Below are 19,556 nucleotides of genomic sequence, written 5' to 3' on the forward strand. Positions count from 1 at the left end.
TGCCCCCCGCCCCCAGACCAATAGTCGGGCAGGTTGTGAATTGTCAGGAGGAGCTTAGGGTTGTTAGTAAATGCAGGTTGTGAATTGTGTTTTGTGTTGTGTATTTTGAGAGTACTTTCAGATATGAATGTCTTTTGAATTTCAGATTTGCAGTATTGAGCATATGAAGTATTTTATGAATTCTAGAGATCTATTTTTAGCACTTAAAAAATGTAGTTTCATAGGAGTATAATAGTGCAGACAACGTGATTCTCAGAGAAGAAACTACAAGTTTCAGTTTCAGATAAGAAACTCCAAGTTCAGTTTCAGATAAGAAACTGCAACTTTCAGAGGCAGAGCATTTATATTAACACGGCCTTTTCAGACAGTGTTAACATCATGCTGGAAGTTTTATTCATGGTCGAAACTGGAACTACCAGCCAGTTAACATCATGCTGATCAACATTCATGCATAGCGCATCTTCATATGATGCACAGTCAAAAAGATATGCTATTTTCAAGATGCCCACACAATGTCGAGTGTGCGAAAAACAAAGAAAACGAGGGACGAAGTTTTGGAAAGTGTTGGACGTGGTGTGCGTAGATGACAATTGGGACCCACATGTCAATAAAGGCAGACGCAAAAAATTTGGAGATATTTTCTCTGCACAGGTGGAATCGAATCCGGGCGGAATAGCTGTCGGGTAGTGTCAGCCACTAGGCTAGTTCAGTTGTTTCGTTACTTATAAGGCACTTCCTCAGGTGGTAGGATCTCCTCCTGCGCCTTTGTGCGCTCGCCATGACGTCGCTGTCTGCCGTTGTGAACATGCTGAACAAACAAGAGGAATCTGGAGAGGACTGTACGTGGAGAGGCGGACAGTCGGGACCCACCAGGTCTATGGCCGTACGCAAGCAAGTGCCTCATCAAAAAATACTTCCTCCTAATGCTATACTGACGTTGGGGCCCACGGGTTTGTCAACGTAGTTACATTTTTAGGTGCTTCAACGTAGTTACTATAGGAGATAAATTCACAACAAAGCCGGGGAGCTGGCAGGTATCATTTATTATCACTGGGGCAGCAAGTATCAGCTGGGTTTTGGGCTGCCCCGTCTAGGCATTCTTTTTTAACATGCGCAGCCCTCGACCTCGGATGGGAGGTCCATAGGCCTGTTTGTATTTTCTTGAGGGCCGTCATGTATCTACCGGCCTATGGACCTCCCATCCGAGGTTTTATTTTTGGGACAATTGCATTTTTACCCCTAGTTGGTTCCTACCCACGGGTTTTGCCCTTACTTTTCGAGCTTGCTCAGTTTTTCCCTTACTTTTTCCGTCGAGTTCCCTCGAATGCCCTTTGACCGTTTGACCAAAACTTTGAAAATTCATAACTAATTCATATGAACTCAGAAAAATGCAAATAAGACATAAAAATGTTCAGATAAACATTACCTTTATGTGCATATCATTTGCATTCAGGACAAACGCACCTTTTCAACTACCTAAGTTAATTAATGTTTAACATTATTAAAAATAAAAAGGTATATACAATATTTTTTTCATGAATAAAAATTACATGCAAATGTAGGTGATGTTTCTGAACTTCCTGATATCTTATTTACATTTTTCTGAGTTCGTATCAACTCGTGCCTCACAGTTTCCAAATAATGGTCAAAGTCGTTAGAACATTCTTAACAAGATGATACGAACTCAGAAAAATGCAAATAAGATATCTGGATGTTCAGAAAACATCACCTACATTTGCATGTAATTTTTATTCATGAAAAAAATATTGTTTATACCTTTTTATTTTTAATAATGTTAATAACATTAATTACCTCAGGTAGTTTAAAGGGTGCTTTTGTCCTGAATGCAAATGGTATGCACACAAAGGTAATGTTTATCTAAACATTTTGATATCTTATTTGCATTTTTCTGAGTTCATATGAATTAGTTATGAATTTTCAAAGTTTTGGTCAAACGGTCAAAGGGCATTCGAGGGACCTCGACGGAAAAAGTAAGGGCAAAACTGAGCAAGCTCGAAAAGTAAGGGCAAAACCCGTGGGTAGGAACCAACTAGGGGTAAAAATGCAATTGTCCCTTTATTTTTCCTGAAACATCGGCAGCCTAATTTATGTATTTTTTTGAAGAAAATGCAGAGGTCTATTCTATTTTTCTATATAAGAATAGGAACGCCTGGTCCAACTTATGTTTCCCTTCTAACTATATTATATATATTTAAATTATTTTATATGTTATTATATATTATTATTATTGTCATCATCTTTTTTAACAGATGCTTACATATGTAAGAGAACAATATCCCACATATTATTAACTTATAAAAATATTTTCTTAATAATAAAATCCTGGATTTTTTTTGGCAACGAAAATCCTAGTGATTGTGTACAAAAGCTTGGTAAGATTTAAGGACCAATGTAATAATAAATCACTTATTATTTAATATATATATATAACAAAATGCTCAGCCCTGTTTATTTTTTGATAACATTGCTACGCCCACCCCAACATTATAATTAGAATAAGCCCAGCAAAATCGTGTATTTCGAGAAAGTGCAAATGGCCTGTAATTCTTTAGGAAAAACATAAATGGGCCGCATGTACGCTACATTATTTGTTCACCCAGCCCAGCTAATGGATTGTAGTTCAAAAAAAAGAGATCAAATGGACTGTAAATTCTACCCCACAAAAAAAAGACTGTAAATTCTGAAAAATTGGGTTGAATACGTGCCACATTTTTGGAGGTTGAAATGTGGGTCAATAGGTCAAAGCCAATGCAAGTCGTTGTCAACTTAGTCAACAAATTATTCTGACATCGTTAGCCGTTGGATTTACATCCAACGACCGGCATCCATCTTCAATCTCTCGTCTTCTTCCTCCAGCGCCGCCGGGACCACCTGCTCCCGCCTCCTGCTGCTAGCAGCTCTGCTTAGCACGCTTCGCTGTGAAGCGCTACTCCACCGTTGGACAGGCCATCCCTCCACCCCTCCCCACCTCCTGTTCTTCTCCACCGATTGCCGAACCACACCGCACCAGAACCAGTTAACCCTCGTACACCTCTCCGTCTGCGACTCTACTCCTGCGTCTTCCCATCTCCGGCTCGTTGCTGTCCGGGGCCTCGTCATCGTCCACAACCTTGGATTCGCTCGGCGCGGAGTGGTCAACATGGTCAACAAATGACACCATCGGAAGTAGACTATGCGTGGAGAGGGTGACAGCTGGGTCCACGGCCGCACGCAAGGAAATGCCTCCTTATTACGCGCAAAATAATGATTCCTCCACCTGAGAGCTGGGACCCACCGGAAGGGCCTCTGTATTCGCGAAAAATGTTCCCACCGCTGACAGGTCGGACCCACCAGCTATATCTTCGCACGCAAGGAAGTGCCTTCTTATTACGCACAAAAAAATGAATACCCCCCTGCTAGCTGGGACCCACAATAGTGGGAGGCTGACTTGTGGGCCAACTAAGTTGACGGGGATGGAGGGCTTTGTCAACTTAGTCAATATGAACGATTCTAGCTCCAGTGACCGTACGATGTCCATCCAACGGCCGTAGTGCTTCTTCAACCTCTGGTCTTCTTGCTCCAGCCGCCCAAAGCAGCGTCGGTCGTGCCTCGTGCTCCTGCGTCCCGTGGTCGGCTGCGATGCGGCGGAGGCCTCACCACCCCCTACTACTCCCACCGCTGGCCAGGCCATCCCTCTACTCACCCACACCCCCTGTTATTCTGCGGCGACGACAGCCTCACACCGCAGCGAACCATGAACCCTCGTACTCCTCTACGCGTGGGCATCCACTGCCGCGTTTTCCCCGGCTGCGCGTCGTCCCCTTCCCAGGCCTCGCCGTCGTCCGCCGCCCTGGTGCTCTTGGCGCGGCATGGTCAACGTGGTCAAGGAACGGCTTCCATCGGACGTGGACTGTACGTGGAGAGGCTGACAGCTGGGTCCACGGCCGCAGCAAGGAAGTGCCTCCTTATTACGCGGAAAATAATGATTCCTCCACCTGACAGCAGGGACCCACCGGACAGGCAACTGTATTTCGCGAAAAAAAAAGTTTCCCCCCTGACTTCTAGGACCTACCAACGACATCTTCGCACGCAAGGAAGTGCGTCCGGGCAAAAAAAAATGATTCGCCCCCCTGACTGCTGGGACACACCAGCTACATATTCGCACGCAAGGAAGTGCCTGACAAGGCGTACGTAGCATTGTCATTCTGGTCGCGAACGTGTACGTACATACTGGTCGACGTAGAGGCGCGCACGTGTCGTAGTAGAGGCGCGCATGTAGCATGTACACGTACGTACAGCGGCTAGAGTGCAAGAAAGTAAATACGGCCACGTACGTTCATACGGGCGGGGTCTCGAACGCCTACTCGCGCGTACGTACGGCCAGGGCTCGTGTACATGGCTGGGCCGGAACGGAGAAACTGCGTCGTCGTCATGTTCATGGGGATGCAACGGAATGCGTCGTGTTCATCGGGAGGCAACGGAACGCGTGGGAGCCAACCGGCTTGGACAGAACAGCCGATGGAAATGAGGCCTGGCGTACCGCAGAACGGAGGAAACGGCCTTGTGTTTGACCGGCCACGTTTGAAACGGGATCCTGTTCAACATGAGGGTCTGGCGTACCGCAAAACGGAAGAAACGGATCTCCTACGATCGAAACGGGGGTCCTGTTGATTGGGCGGGGTGTGGCGTACAGCAAAACGGAGGAAACGGACTTGTGTTGGAGCGTTATGGTCGAAACGGGGGTCCTGTTCATCGGGAGGGGTGTGGCGTACCGCAAAACGGGACTCCACGGGATACTGTTCATCTCCACCGTCGACCCCCTCCAGCCTCCACGGGCTACTGTTCATCCACCGTCGACCTCCTCCAGCCTCCACCTGCGACTGTTCATCCACGGGCTCCTGTTCGTCCAACCTCCACCGCGCGCTACTCCACCGGCTACTGTTCAACCAGCCCTCTCCACGGGCTCCTGTTCAACCACCCCTCCACGGGCTACTTTTCATCCAGCCCTCCACATTCTACTGTTCATCCTGCCCTCCACGGGGTGGTCCTGTTCATCCTGCCCTCCAAGGGGTCCAGTTCATCCAGCCCCGACCGGCTCGATCGATCACGGTCCTGTTCATCCAGAGGCAACACCACGGGGTCCTGTTCATCGACCCCCACCAGGAACTGTTCATCCAAACCCCCCAGCAACGCTCACTGTTTATCCAGAGGCAACATCGATCGGCTTCAGTTAGCAGCAGTAGCGAAGGAATCGCTCGATCGGGTTCGTTTAACAGCCATCGATCGATCGCTCGGGTTCAGTAACACGTAGCCTGTTGTGCAATCGCTCGGGTTCAGTTAGAGCCCAACGCCTCGCTCGGGTTCAGTTAGAGCCCAACGCCTCGCACCCACGCGCGTGCGTGTACGAGAGAAACGCACATCGCTCGGCCCCGACCACCCACCGTAACCGGGAACACCTCGATATTTTCCTCGCCCTCGCTTCTACCACGGTTTTTTGCGTCATGGACGGCCCAAAGAATGACATGCAGCTGCGTCTCCGGCCCGCCCAGGACGAAAAGCCCATTTTCTATCATGATTTTTTGTCATAGAAGTAGGACCCCACCACATCTATGATGATACCGTGTTTTGTCACAATTATTGTCATAAAAGTGTCATAAGAATGACAGAAAAAAAATTTGTTTGGCCCAAAATGTCACGGATGTGTCTTTTTTTGTAGTGGAGAAAGCTAAGTTGAAAGATGATGGTAGCAACTACACGGACTGGGTCCATAACTTGAGGATTATCCTCATTGCTGCACAGAAGAATTATGTCCTACAAGCACCGCTAGGTGCAAGACCCACTGCAGGAGCAACACCAGACGTTGTGAACGCCTGGCAGAGCAAAGCTGATGACTACTCGATAGTCCAGTGTGCCATGCTTTACGGCTTAGAACGGGGACTTCAACGACGTTTTGAACGTCATGGAGCATATGAGATGTTCCAGGAGTTGAAGTTAATATTTCAAGCAAATCCCCAGGTTGAGAGATATGAAGTATCCACAAAGTTCTACATCTGCAAAATGGAGGAGAATAGTTCTGTCAGTGAACATATACTCAGAATGTCTGGGTACCACAATCACTTGACTCAACTGGGAGTTAATCTTCTGGTTGATAGTGTCATTGACAGAGTTCTTCAATCACTGCCACCAAGCTACAAAAGCTTCGTGATGAACTATAATATGCAAGGGATGGATAAGACAATTCCCGAGCTCTTTGCGATGCTAAAGGCTGCGGAGGTAGAAATCAAGAAGGAGCACCAAGTGTTGATGGTCAACAAGACCACTAGTCTCAAGAAGAAGGGCAACGGGAAGAAGGGGAACTTCAAGAAGAACGGCAAGCAAGTTGCTGCTCAAGTGAAGAAGCACAAGTATGGAGCTAAGCCTGAGACTGAGTGCTTCTAGTGCAAAGGAAATGGTCACGGGAAGTGGAACTGCCCCAAGTATTTGGCGGATAAGAAGGATGGCAATGTCAAAGGTATATTTGATATACATGTTATTGATGTGTACCTTACTAATGCTCGCAGTAGTGCCTGGGTATTTGATACTGGTTTTGTTGCTCATATTGCAACTCAAAACAGGGGCTACGGATTAAGCGAAGATTGGCTAAGGACGAGGTGATGATGTGCGTGGAAAATGGTTCCAAATCGATGTGATCGCCGTCGGCACGCTACCTGTACATCTACCTTCAGGATTAGTTTTAGACCTGAATAATTGTTATTTGGTGTCAGCGTTAAGCATGAACATTATATCTGGATCTTGTTTGATGCGAGATGGTTATTCATTTAAATCAGAGAATAATGATTGTTCTATTTATATGAGTAATATCTTTTATGGTCATGCACCCTTGATGAGTGGTCTATTTTTATTGAATCTCGATAGTAGTGATACACATATTCATAGTGTTGAAGCCAAAAGATATAAGTTTAATAATGATAGTGCAACTTATTTGTGGCACTGACGTTTAGGTCATATTGGTGTAAAGCGAATGAAGAAACTCCATGCTGATGGGCTTTTGGAATCACTTGATTATGAATCACTTGATGCTTGCGAACCATGCCTCATGGGCAAGATGACTAAGACTCCATTCTCCGGAACAATGGAGTGAGCTACAGAGTTGTTGGAAATAATACATACTGATGTATGCGGTCCAATGAGTGTTGAGGCTCGCGGCGGGTATCGTTATTTTCTGACCTTCACAGATGATTTGACAGATATGGGTATATCTACTTGATGAAACATAAGTCTGAAACATTTGAAAAGTTCAAAGAATTTCAGAGTGAAGTGGAAAATCATCGTAACAAGAAAATAAAGTTTCTATGATTTGATCATGGAGGTAAATATTTGAGTTACGAGTTTGGTCTTCATTTGAAACAATGCGGAATAGTTTCGCAACTGATGTCTACTACACAACCTTCTTCTTATAGACATTGTTGGGCCTCCAAGAGCAGAGGTTTGTAGGATAGGGGAAAATTTCCCTCAAGTGGATGACGTAGGGTTTATCAATCCGTGGGAGGCGTAGGATGAAGATGGTCTCTCTCAAACAAACCTGCAACCAAATAACAAAGAGTCTCTTGTGTCCCCAACACACCCAATACAATGGTAAATTGTATAGGTGCACTAGTTCGGCGAAGAGATGGTGATACAAGTGCAATATGGATGGTAGATATGGGTATTTGTAATCCGAAAATATAAAAACAGCAAGGTAACTAATGATAAAAGTGAGCACAAACGGTATTGCAATGCTAGGAAACAAGGCCTAGGATTCATACTTTCACTAGTGCAAGTTCTCTCAACAATAATAACATAATTGGATCATATAACAATCCCTCAACATGCAACAAAGAGTCACTCCAAAGTCACTAATAGCGAAGAACAAACGAAGAGATTATTGTAGGGTACGAAACCACCTCAAAGTTATCCTTTCTGATCGATCTATTCAAGAGTCCGTAGTAAATAACACGAAGCTATTCTTTCCGTTCGATCTATCATAGAGTTTGTACTAGAATAACACCTTAAGACACAAATCAACCAAAACCCTAATGTCACCTAGATACTCCAATGTCACCTCAAGTACCCGTGGGTATGATTATACGATATGCATCACACAATCGCAGATTCATCTATTGAACCAACACAAAGAACTTCAAAGAGTGCCCCAAAGTTTCTACCAGAGACTCTAGACGAAAGCATGTGCCAACCTTAAAGACTCAAGTGTTCACATGAATATCCCAAAAGGTCACTGAACCCGCAAGTTGATCACCAAAACATACATTAAGTAGATCACATGAATATCCCATTGTCACCACAGATAAGCACATGCAAGACATATATCAAGTGTTCCGAAATCCTTAAAGACTCAATTTGATAAGATAACTTCAAAGGGAAAACTCAATCCATTACAAGATAGTAGAGGGGAAGAAACATCATAAGATCCAACTATAATAGCAAAGCTCGCGATACATCAAGATTGTGCCACATAAAGAACACGAGAGAGAGAGAGAGAGATCAAACACATAGCTACTGGTACATACCCTCAGCACCAAGGGTGAACTACTCCCTCCTCGTCATTGATAGCACTGGGATGATGAAGATGGCCACCGGTGAGGGATCCCCCCTGTGGCAGTGTGCCGGAACAGGGTCCCGATTGGTTTTTGGTGGCTACAGAGTCTTGCGGCGGCGGAACTCCCGATCTAGGTTAAGTTCTGGAAGTTTGGGGATTTATAGGAGAGGTTGGCATCGAGAACAAGTCAGGGGGCCCCAAAGGGAGTCCACAGGGCAGGGGGCGCGCCCCAGGGGGGTGGGCATGCCCTCCACCCTCGTGGGGCCCACGGGACTCCCCTCCGGTAACTCTTCATTCCAGTATTTTTTATATTTTCCAGAAAAAATCTCCGTTGATTTTCAGCGCATTCCGAGAACTTTTATTTCTGCACAAAAACAACACCACGGTAGTTCTGCTGAAAACAGCGTCAGTACGGGTTAGTTCTAACCAAATCATACGAAAATCATGTAGAAATATTATAAACATGGCATGAATACATCAAAAATTATAGATACGTTGGAGACGTATTAGCATCCCCAAGCTTAATTCCTGCTCGTCCTCGAGTAGGTAAATGATAAAAATAGAATTTTTGATGTGGAATGCTACCTAACATATTTATCAATGTAATTTTCTTTATTGTGGCATGAATGTTCAGATCTGAAAGATTCAAGACAAAAGTTTAATATTGACATAAATATAATAATACTTCAAGCATACTAAGCAATTATGTCTTCTCAAAATAACATAGCCAAAGAAAGCTCATCCCTACAAAATCATATAGTTTGGCCATGCTCCATCTTCGTCACACAAAATGCTCTAATCATGCACAACCCTGATGACAAGCCAAGCAATTGTTTCATACTTTAGTATTCTCAAACTTTTTCAACTTTCACGCAATACATGTGCGCGAGCCATGGACATAGCACTATGGGTGGAATAGAATATGATGATGGAGGTTGTGTGGAGAAGACAAAAAGGGAGAAAGTCTCACATTGACGCGGCTAATCAACGGGCTATGGAGATGCCCATCAATTGATGTCAATGTGAGGAGTAGGTATTGCCATGCAACAGATGCACTAGAGAAATAAATGTATGAAATCTCAACAAAAGAAACCAAGTGGGTGTGCATCCAACTTGCTTGCTCACGAAGACCTAGGGCATTTGAGGAAGCCCATTGTTGGAATATACAAGCCAAGTTCTATAATGAAAAATTCCCACTACTATATGAAAGTGACAAAATAGGAGACTCTCTATCATGAAGATCATGGTGCTACTTTGAAGCTCAAGTGTGGAAAAAGGATAGTAACATTGCCCCTTCTCTCTTTTTCTCTCATTTTTTTGGGCCTTCTCTTTTTTTATTTGGCCTTTCTCTCTCTTTTTTTGGGCCTTCTCTTTTTTTTTGGCCTTTATCTTTTTCTTATTTCCTCACATGGGACAATGCTCTAATAATGATGAGCATCACACTTCTATTTATTTACAACTCAAGGATTACAACTCGATACTTAGAACAAAATATGACTCTATATGAGTGTGTCCGGCGGTGTACCGGGATGGCAATGACTCAAGAGTGACATGTATGAAAAATTATGAATGGTGGCTTTGCCACAAATACGAGGTCAACTACATGATTATGCAAATATTTGGATATTTGTAATCTGAAAATATAAAAACAGCAAGGTAACTAATGATAAAAGTGAGCACAAACGGTATTGCAATGGTATGAAACAAGGCCTAGGGTTCATACTTTCACTAGTGCAAGTTCTCTCAACAATAATAACATAATTGGATCATATAACTATACCTCAACATGCAACAAAGAGTCACTCCAAAGTCACTAATAGCGGAGAACAAACGACGAGATTATTCTAGGGTACGAAACCACCTCAAAGTTATCCTTTCTGATCGATCTATTCAAGAGTTCGTTGTAAAATAACACGAAGCTATTTTTTCCGTTCGATCTATCATAGAGTTCGTACTACAATAACACCTTAAGATACAAATCAACCAAAACCCTAATGTCACCTAGATACTCCAATGTCATCTCAAGTATCCATGGGTAGGATTATACGATATGCATCACACAATCTCAGATTCATCTATTCAACCAACACAAAGAACTTCAAAGAGTGCCCCAAAGTTTCTACCAGAGAGTCAAGACGAAAACATGTGCCAACCCCTATTCATAAGTTCAAAATTAAAGGTCACTGAACCCGCAAGTTGATTACCAAAACATACATCAAGTAGATCACGTGAATATCCCATTGTCACCACAGATAAGCACATGCAAGACCTACATCAAGTGTTCTCAAATCCTTAGAGACTCAATCCGATAAGATAACTTCAAAGGGAAAACTCAATCCATTACAAGAGAGTAGAGGGGGAGAAACATCATAAGATCCAACTATAATAGCAAAGCTCGCGATACATCAAGATCGTGCCACATCAAGAACACGAGAGAGAGAGAGATCAAACACATAGCTACTGGTACATACCATCAGCCCCAAGGGTGAACTACTCCCTCCTCGTCATGGAGAGCACCGCGATGATGAAGATGGCCACCGGTGAGGGATCCCCCCTCCGGCAGGGTGCCGGAACAGGGTCTCGATTGGTCTTTGGTGGCTACAGAGTCTTGCGGCGGCGGAACTCCCGATCTAGGTTAAGTTCTGGAAGTTTGGGGATTTATAGGAGAGTTTGGCGTCGAGAACAAGTCAGGGGGCCCCACAGGGAGTCCATGAGGCAGGGGGCGCGCCCCAGGGGGTGGGCGCACCCTCCACCCTCGTGGGGCCCATGGGACTCCCCTCCGGTAACTCTTCGTTCCAGTATTTTTTATATTTTCCAGAAAAAATCTCCGTTGATTTTCAGCGCATTCCGAGAACTTCTATTTCTGCACAAAAACAACACCATGGTAGTTCTGCTAAAAACAACGTCAGTCCGGGTTAGTTCTAACCAAATCATACCAAAATCATGTAGAAATATTATAAACATGGCATGAATACATCAAAAATTATAGATACGTTGGAGACGTATCACAACTCACGCCACCCGAAACACCACAGAGTAATGGTGTGTCCGAACGTCGTAACCGCACTTTATTAGATATGGTGCGATCTATAATGTCTCTTACTGATTTACCGCTATCGTTTTGGGGTTATGCTTTAGAGACGGCTGCATTCACGTTAAATAGGGCACCATCTAAATCCGTTGAGATGACACCATATGAACTGGGGTTTGGCAAGAAACCCAAGTTATCATTTCTTAAAGTTTGGGGCTGCGATGCTTATGTGAAAAAGCTTCAACCTGATAAGCTCGAACACAAATCGGAGAAATGTGTCTTCATAGGATACCAAAGGAAACTGTTGGGTACCCCTTCTATCACACATCTGAAGGCAAGATTTTTCGTTGCTAAGAATGGATCCTTTCTAGAGAAGGAGTTTCTGTCGAAAGAAGTGAGTGGGAGGAAACTAGAACTTGATGAGGTAATTGTACCTGCTCCCTCATTGGAAAGTAGTTCATCACAGAAATCTGTTCCAGTGATTCCTACACCAATTAGTGAGGAAGCTAATGATGATGATCATGAAGCTTCTGATCAAGTTACTACCAAACCTCGTAGGTCAACCAGAGTAAGATCCGCACCAGAGTGGTACGGCAATCCGGTTCTGTACGTCATGTTACTTGACCATGACGAACCTACGAACTATGAGGAAGTGATGATGAGCCCAGATTCCGCGAAATGTATGAGAACAAAGTACGGACTTTGGTTGACTTGCCCGATGATCGGCAAGCCATAGAGAATAAATGGATCTTCAAGAAGAAGACTGACGTTGACGGTAATGTTACTATCTACAAAGCTTGACTTGTTGCGAAAGGTTTTCGACAAGTTCAAGGAGTTGACTACGATGAGACTTTCTCACCCGTAGCGATGCTTAAGTCTGTCTGAATCATGTTAGCAATTGCCGCATTTTATGATTATGAAATTTGGCAAATGGATGTCAAAACTGCATTCCTGAATGGATTTCTGGAAGAAGAGTTGTATATGATGCAACCAGAAGGTTTTGTCGATCCAAAGGGTGCTAACAAAGTGTGCAAGCTCCAGCGATCCATTTATGGACAGGTGCAAGCTCTCGGAGTTGGAATAAACGTTTTGATAGTGTGATCAAAGCATATGGTTTTATACAGACTTTTGGAGAAGCCTGTATTTACAAGAAAGTGACTGAGAGCTCTGTAGCATTTCTAATATTATATGTGGATGACATATTGCTGATTGGAAATGATATAGAATTTCCGGATAGCATAAAAGGATACTTGAATAAGAGTTTTTCTATGAAAGACCTCGATGAAGCTGCTTACATATTGGGCATCAAGATCTATAGAGATAGATCAAGAGGCTTAATTGGACTTTCACAAAGCACATACCTTGATAAGATTTTGAAGAAGTTTAAAATGGATCAGTCAAAGAAAGGGTTCTTGCCTGTATTACAAGGTGTTAAGTTGAGTGAGACTCAATGCCCGACCACTGCAGAAGATAGAGAAAAAATGGAAGTCATTCCCTATGCCTCAGCCATAGGTTCTATCATGTACGCAATGCTGTGTACCAGACCTGTGCCTTGCTATAAGTATAGTAGGGAGGTACCAAAGTAATCCAGGAGTGGATCACTGGACAGCGGTCAAGAACATCCTGAAATGACTGAAAAGGACTAAGGATATGTTTCTCATTTATGGAGGTGACAAAGAACTCGTTGTAAATGGTTACGTCAATGCAAGCTTTGACACTGATCCGGATGACTCTAAGTCTCAAACCGGATACGTATTTATATTGAATGTTGGAGCTGTCAGTTGGTGCAGTTCCAAACAGAGCATCATGACGGGATCTACGTGTGAAGCGGAGTACATAGCTGCTTCGGAAGCAGCAAATGAAGGAGTCTGGATGAAGGAGTTCATATCCGATCTAGGTGTCATCCCTAGTGCATCGGGTCCAATGAAAATCTTTTGTGACAATACTGGTGCAATTACCTTGGCAAAGGAATCTAGATTTCACTAGAAGACCAAGCACATCAAGAGACGCTTCAATTCCATCCGTCATCAAGTGTCAGAAGGGGACATAGAGATTTGCAAGATACATACAGATCTGAATGTTGCAGACCCGTTGACTAAGCCTCTCTCACGAGCAAAACAAGATCAGCACCAAGACTCCATGGGTGTTAGAATCATTACTATGTAATCTAGATTATTGACTCTAGTGCAAAGTTGGAGACTGAAGGAAATGTGCCCTAGAGGCAATAATAAATTTGTTATTTACATTTCCTTATATCATGATAAATGTTTATTATTCATGCTAGAATTGTATTAACCGGAAACTTAGTACATGTGTGAATACATAGACAAACCGAGTGTCCCTAGTATGCCTCTACTTGACAAGCTTGTTTGTCAAAAATGGTTATGTTTCCTAGCCATAGACATGAGTTGTCATTTGATGAATGGGGCACATTATTAGAGAATGATGTGATTGACAAGACCCATCCATTAGCTTAGCACTATGATCGTTTAGTTTGTTGCTATTGCTTTCATCATGACTTATACATGTTCCTCTGACTATGAGATTATGCAACTCCCGAATACCGGAGGAACACTTACTGTGCTATCAAACGTCACAGTAACTGGGTGATTATAAAGTTGCTCTACAGGTGTCTCCGATGGTGTTTGTTGAGTTGGCATAGATCGAGATTAGGATTTGTCACTCCGACCATCGGAGAGGTATGTCTGGGCCCTCTCGGTAATGCACATCACAATAAGCCTTGCAAGCAATGTGACTAATGAGTTAGTTGCAGGATGATGCATTATGGGACGAGTAAAGAGACTTGCCGGTAACGAGATTGAACTAGGTATGGTGATACCGACGATCGAATCTCGGGCAAGTAACATACCGATGACAAAGGGAACAACGTATGTTGTTATGCGGTTTGACTGATAAAGATCTTCGTAGAATATGTAGGAACCAATATGAGCATCCAGGTTCCACTATTGGTTATTGACCGGAGAGGTGTCTCGGTCATGTCTACATAGTTCTCGAACCCGTAGGGTCCGCATGCTTAACGTTCGATGACAATTGGTATTATGAGTTTATGTGATTTGATGTACCGAAGGTTGTTCGGAGTCCCGGATGTGATCATAGACATGACGAGGAGTCTCGAAATGGTCGAGACATAAAGATTGATATATTGGACCATGTTGTTCGGACACTGGAAGTGTTCTGGAGAGTTTCGGATAAAACCGGAGTGCCGGAGGGTTACCGGAACCCCCGCGGGAAGTTATGGGCCTTGGTGGGCCTTAAGGGAGAGAGATGGCCGCAGCCAAGAGGTGGCGCCCCCCCAAGGGGAGTCCGAATAGGACTAGGGGAGGGGGTGCGGCCCCTCTTTCCCTCTCCCTCTCCCTCTCCTTCCTTCTCCTCCCAGTTGGACTAGGAAAGGGGGAAACCTACTCCTACTAGGAGTAGGATTCCTCCCCCTTGGCGCGCCCCTTGTGGCCGGCCGGCCTCCTCCTCCTCCCCTCCTTTATATACGGGGGAGGGGGCACCCCATAGACACACAAGTTGATCTTTAGCTGTGTGCGGTGCCCCCCTCCACAGTTTTACACCTCGGTCATATCGTCGTAGTGCTTAGGCGAAGCCCTGCGCCGGTAAATTCATCGTCACCGTCACTACGCCGTCGTGCTGACGGAACTCTCCCCCGGCCTCAGCTGGATCTAGAGTTCGAGGGATGTCACCAAGATGAACTTGTGCAGATCGCGGAGGTGTCGTGCGTCCGGTACTTGATCGGTTGGATCGCAAAGACGTTCGACTACATCAACCGCGTTACTTAATACTTCCGCTTTCGGTCTACGAGGATACGTGGACACACTCTCCCCGCTCGATGCTGTGCTTATCCTAGATAGATCTTGCGTGATCGTAGGAATTTTTTTGAAATACTATGTTCCCCAACAGAAGAGTCCGGCCTGGTCGATCCGGCGGCCTTCCTTTTTCCTCATCTACTGTCACATGACCGGCTACGCGACGGCCGTCTTCACTATCCGCCGCCCGCCGGCCCAGTGTGTATTTCGCTCGCACTCAACGACTGAAAAAGCCTAAGTACTGTCAACTTCTCCCTAAGGCCGGATCCCCAGCCACAACCGGCTCCCGGCTGTCCGGCTAGCGGGTAGGAAACCAAAAGGGAAAGGTCGAACAGGAAAATGGGCCCAAGGCCGAAAGCAAGAACTAGCACACATGCATTTATGTACATAACCAAAGGCCCACGGCTAGGAGTTTATTACGCAAATTACACCCCAAGTGGGTGGACCCGCTACCTAATTGAGTTTGAGTACACGAAGATAAGGGGCATCGTAGGCAGCATCCGTGCTGGCTTCAGTCTGCACCACCTCCTCCGGGGTGGATGCAGCCGCCGTGTCTGCTCTGGAGCGCGCCAGCTCCTCGGTCGTGGCGGTGTTGTCCAGCACCATGACGTCGTCATCCGCATAGGCCCGTGACTCGGCTGAGCTGCCCTCTGGGTCGTCGAGCCGCAGGCCGAAGTCATCGGGGGGACCTCCGCGCCGTGTTCCGTGCGCTCCACGATGTATTCGTTGTGTGGGGCGAAGGACGCAAGATAACTAGCCCGCGCTGCAATCGCCGCTGCCTGCGAAGCGATCTCCTCTGCCGCCCCGGCGCGCTGGGCGGCTGGACAGCCCAAGTCCACGTCTGGATACCACGACATCACAAACCGGAGCGCCATCTCCGTGCCGGCCTGAGATGCAGAAGCTCTCCAGGCGCCCCGTAGCGCTACACCGGCCTTCAGCCACCGCGCCAGCCGGGTGGCGCTATTGGGAACCACCGCGTTCGGCCAGAGGGCGTCCACCATGCCCAGACCGGCCTCGAACAGCCGGTTCATCTATCCCTCCACAGCCTCTAGATGAGTCCCAGTAGCGAGGGTAAGCTCCAAAAAAGTCTAGGCGACGTACTCCTCGACCTCCACCCCGGCCACCTCCTGGTGAGCCCGGTGGGCGCGCATGGCCGCCTCGGCAGACTCCTGCATCTCCGGAAAGACCCCTGACAAGAAAACAAGAGAAGTTAACAAAATGAACAAGAATGCGCCAAGGCAGACTCCTGCGTCTCCGGCCAGGCAAAGGGAAAAGAAAAATACTCACGAACGAAGGCTTTATAGAGATGCTGCATCTCGGCCAGCATCCCATTCTCCCGCAGGGCCCGCACACGATCACGGCTCTCGAGGTCCTACTCAAGCTCGGCGCTCTTCGCAGCGGCCATCGCTAGCTTCACGTCCTTCTCGGTGATCGCCTTCTGTGCTCCTCCGCCAGCCGGCTCAGCTCCACCCAGTGGGCGGCCGCCGTCTCTGTTCCCTCCGCCGCCAGCCAGTTCACCTCAGCTTGGAGCTGATCGTGGTCGGCGGCGGCCCGGTTGCACTGTAGGCCGGCTTCTGCCAGTCGGGTTCGGAGTCCCGACACCTCGGCCGCGGCGGCTACATGCCAAAGTTTTCGATCGGACGCAAGAAAGTTGAAAAGAATAATGCCTTAAGATTTGACCCGGCTGCTCTGCAACCGGACTGAATATCGGCTGCTACACCCAGTGGGTGCGCTGCCGCACCCCCACTGTAAACATGCGAGCCGTACTTTGGCCTGGCATATCTCCCCCTACTTGGTGGCGAGCTGGGCCTGGACCCTGCTGTACCGCTCCAGGCGCCGGTTGTACCCGTCCTCCTGCTGGTCGTACATGCGTTGCACGAAGATGAAGGTTCAAGAAAGAGAAAAGATGCAGGTAAAGACCCGACCCGGCTGCTGTGTAGTTGGCCCGGGCCTCGGGGGCTACACCCAGTGGGTGCGCTGTTGTGCCCCCACTAGAGAACAACCGAATCAAACAAACAAATCTACAGAGGCAAAGTGAATTACCGCGACCGCCTGCTCCTGCTCCTCCCGGACGAAAGCCTGTAGACAATCGTCCCGTCCGCGGAGATGCTGGCGCAAAGCATCTGCCACTGCATCCTCTTGAGTGCGCGGCCTGAACATGACCTCGCCCGTGCCCGTGCTCGCCTAGCACTGCTACGCCGGCGTCAGGGTCGCGGAGCCGGCAGTGGACCCGCTTGCTCCCGACGTTTGCGTCGGGTTCTCGAGCGACCATGGTTGGGTGACCACCATGGCCTTGGAGCCCCCGGTTGTCGCATCCGGGGCTGCTGTCGGCCGCATCTTGCTGGTTGTTGCGGCTCCCGGCCCGCCTCGCCAGCGTCGGCCCCTCTGCCCGGGTTGGCCCAGGGCGGCGTGTCCATGACGAGGTGCTCGTCGAACTCGGACACGCCATCGGCCATCTCTGTCCGCCCAGCCGCCTCACGCTCCTCGTCTGTTCGGGGCTCGAGGACCATGACGTCCGGTGTCAAGTTTCTTTCCCACGCCGGCCAGGCCGGCTCCATGGCGATCCGCCCCTGCGCCCGGACGACTCTCTCCCACGCCTGGGTCGAGGCCTCCTCGGCCCTCCTCGCGGCCTCCGCCGCCTCCTTCTCCGCCATCGCCTGGTACCGCCATGTAGCGTGCTCGGCGGCTTCGGGTTCCAGGCCGGTCTGCCAGGCCACGAGGTCCTCCTCCTTGGCCCGGCCCGGCTCGCACACTATGGCGCTGCTTCGGGTCCTTCGCCAGACGGTTTGCTCCTTGGAAATGGCAGCTGTCGCCGCCAATGCCAGGTCGAGAGCGGATCTGCATGGAGCGAGAAGAGCATCAGAAAAGCGCAGAGAAGCGGCAAGCAATGAAAAAGAATAGAGTCCACTAACCCGATAGCCGTCGAAATCGCCCACCTTGGCCCCGTCGACGAGGCGAGCAGGTGTTTCTTCTTCAAGGCGCCCTTCTCAGGGGCAGGATGTGATGTGCTGGACGCTTCACACCCAGACGTGGTTCGACCGGCACCTTCCCGTGCGGCCGACGGCTGGCGGCCGGCTTGCGTGACGGCCCGGTCCCGGCCGTCTTCCGCAGCCATCTTGGCGGGTCGATGCTAGCACCCCCCCCTCCGGCGGAGGTGCTGCACCATGGCCACCAGTCAAGTCCTCGTCGACGCGATCCAACCATCCACGTAGTAGATCGGAAGGCGGAGACTTACCCGCGTGGCGCGATCCGCCGTCTTCGGCGTCGGCCAGGCGTGCCTCGGACGCTACCTCGTGTTCGACGGCGGCCCCCTCTTCGTCCGAGTCAGGCAGCTCGTCCAGCAGGAGCTGGGTACTCTGCTCGTCAATCGTCACGGGTCTGCTGGCTCGCGAACAACTGCAACTCTCCCATCGCGTCAGGGCGCAGGAACAACATGGAGGTGGCTAAGTACAAAGACCAGGGACTCACAGCTGGCGTCGAGTTCTGTCGGTCGTAAGGCGCCTTCCCAAAGCGCCACGTCGACCCGACCAGCCCGGCCTTGGAAATGTTGTTGACCCGCTCGGTAATTTGGTCCGGATTCAGCTCCCGGGTCGTCATCCGGCATGGGTCATGCCGTCCACTCATCTCGCACATCCTGTGCACCCGGCGATGTAGCGGCAGGACCTGGCGCATGATGAAGGCCCTGATGAGGTCGGTCCTCGAGAGTCCCTCGTGCGCCGTCATCTCCTTAATCTGGCTCCAGACATTCAGTATCTCCTGCGACGGGTTCTTGGGCTGATAACCCCGGTTTAGCTTGGTGTGCGGCCTCTCGTTGTTGAACGGCGGCAGGTTGATGAGATCCACCGCCGAGTTTATGTTGCACACGTAGAAGAAGGACTTCTGCCAGTTCTTCACCGAGTCCTCGAGGGGCAGCTTGGGGAACACCCCGTTCGGTTGGCCGGTGACCACAGCTGCCCCGCAGTCGGACATGGCGACGGCTGCCGCCCCCTGCTGCTTGCGAAAGAGAGCTTTGCCCACAAGTCGGTAGTCGGCATCAAGCCAAGAAATCCCTCGCACTACATGGCGAAGCCTGCGAGCTGCAGCACAGCGTTGGCGCCCA

The 19,556-nt window shown here is 48.1% G+C and overlaps 1 long non-coding RNA gene across 2 annotated transcripts; it reads right to left on the reverse strand.

Moving 5' to 3' along the window:
• Positions 1 to 15,813: 15,813 nt before the first annotated feature.
• LOC120962625 (uncharacterized) lies at positions 15,814 to 18,878 on the reverse strand. Of its 2 annotated transcripts, XR_005753348.2 has the most exons (4): positions 18,370 to 18,878; positions 17,501 to 18,295; positions 16,745 to 17,311; positions 15,814 to 16,646 (listed from the first exon to the last, which is right to left on the reverse strand). It is a non-coding gene; the product is annotated as an uncharacterized lncRNA (long non-coding RNA). The 2 variants fall into 2 exon arrangements; XR_012182657.1 differs by having other exon boundaries at positions 16,745 to 18,295.
• Positions 18,879 to 19,556: the final 678 nt, after the last annotated feature.

This window comes from Aegilops tauschii, chromosome 4 (assembly GCF_002575655.3).
Source record: "Aegilops tauschii subsp. strangulata cultivar AL8/78 chromosome 4, Aet v6.0, whole genome shotgun sequence".
NCBI classification, from domain to species: Eukaryota; Viridiplantae; Streptophyta; class Magnoliopsida; order Poales; family Poaceae; genus Aegilops; species Aegilops tauschii.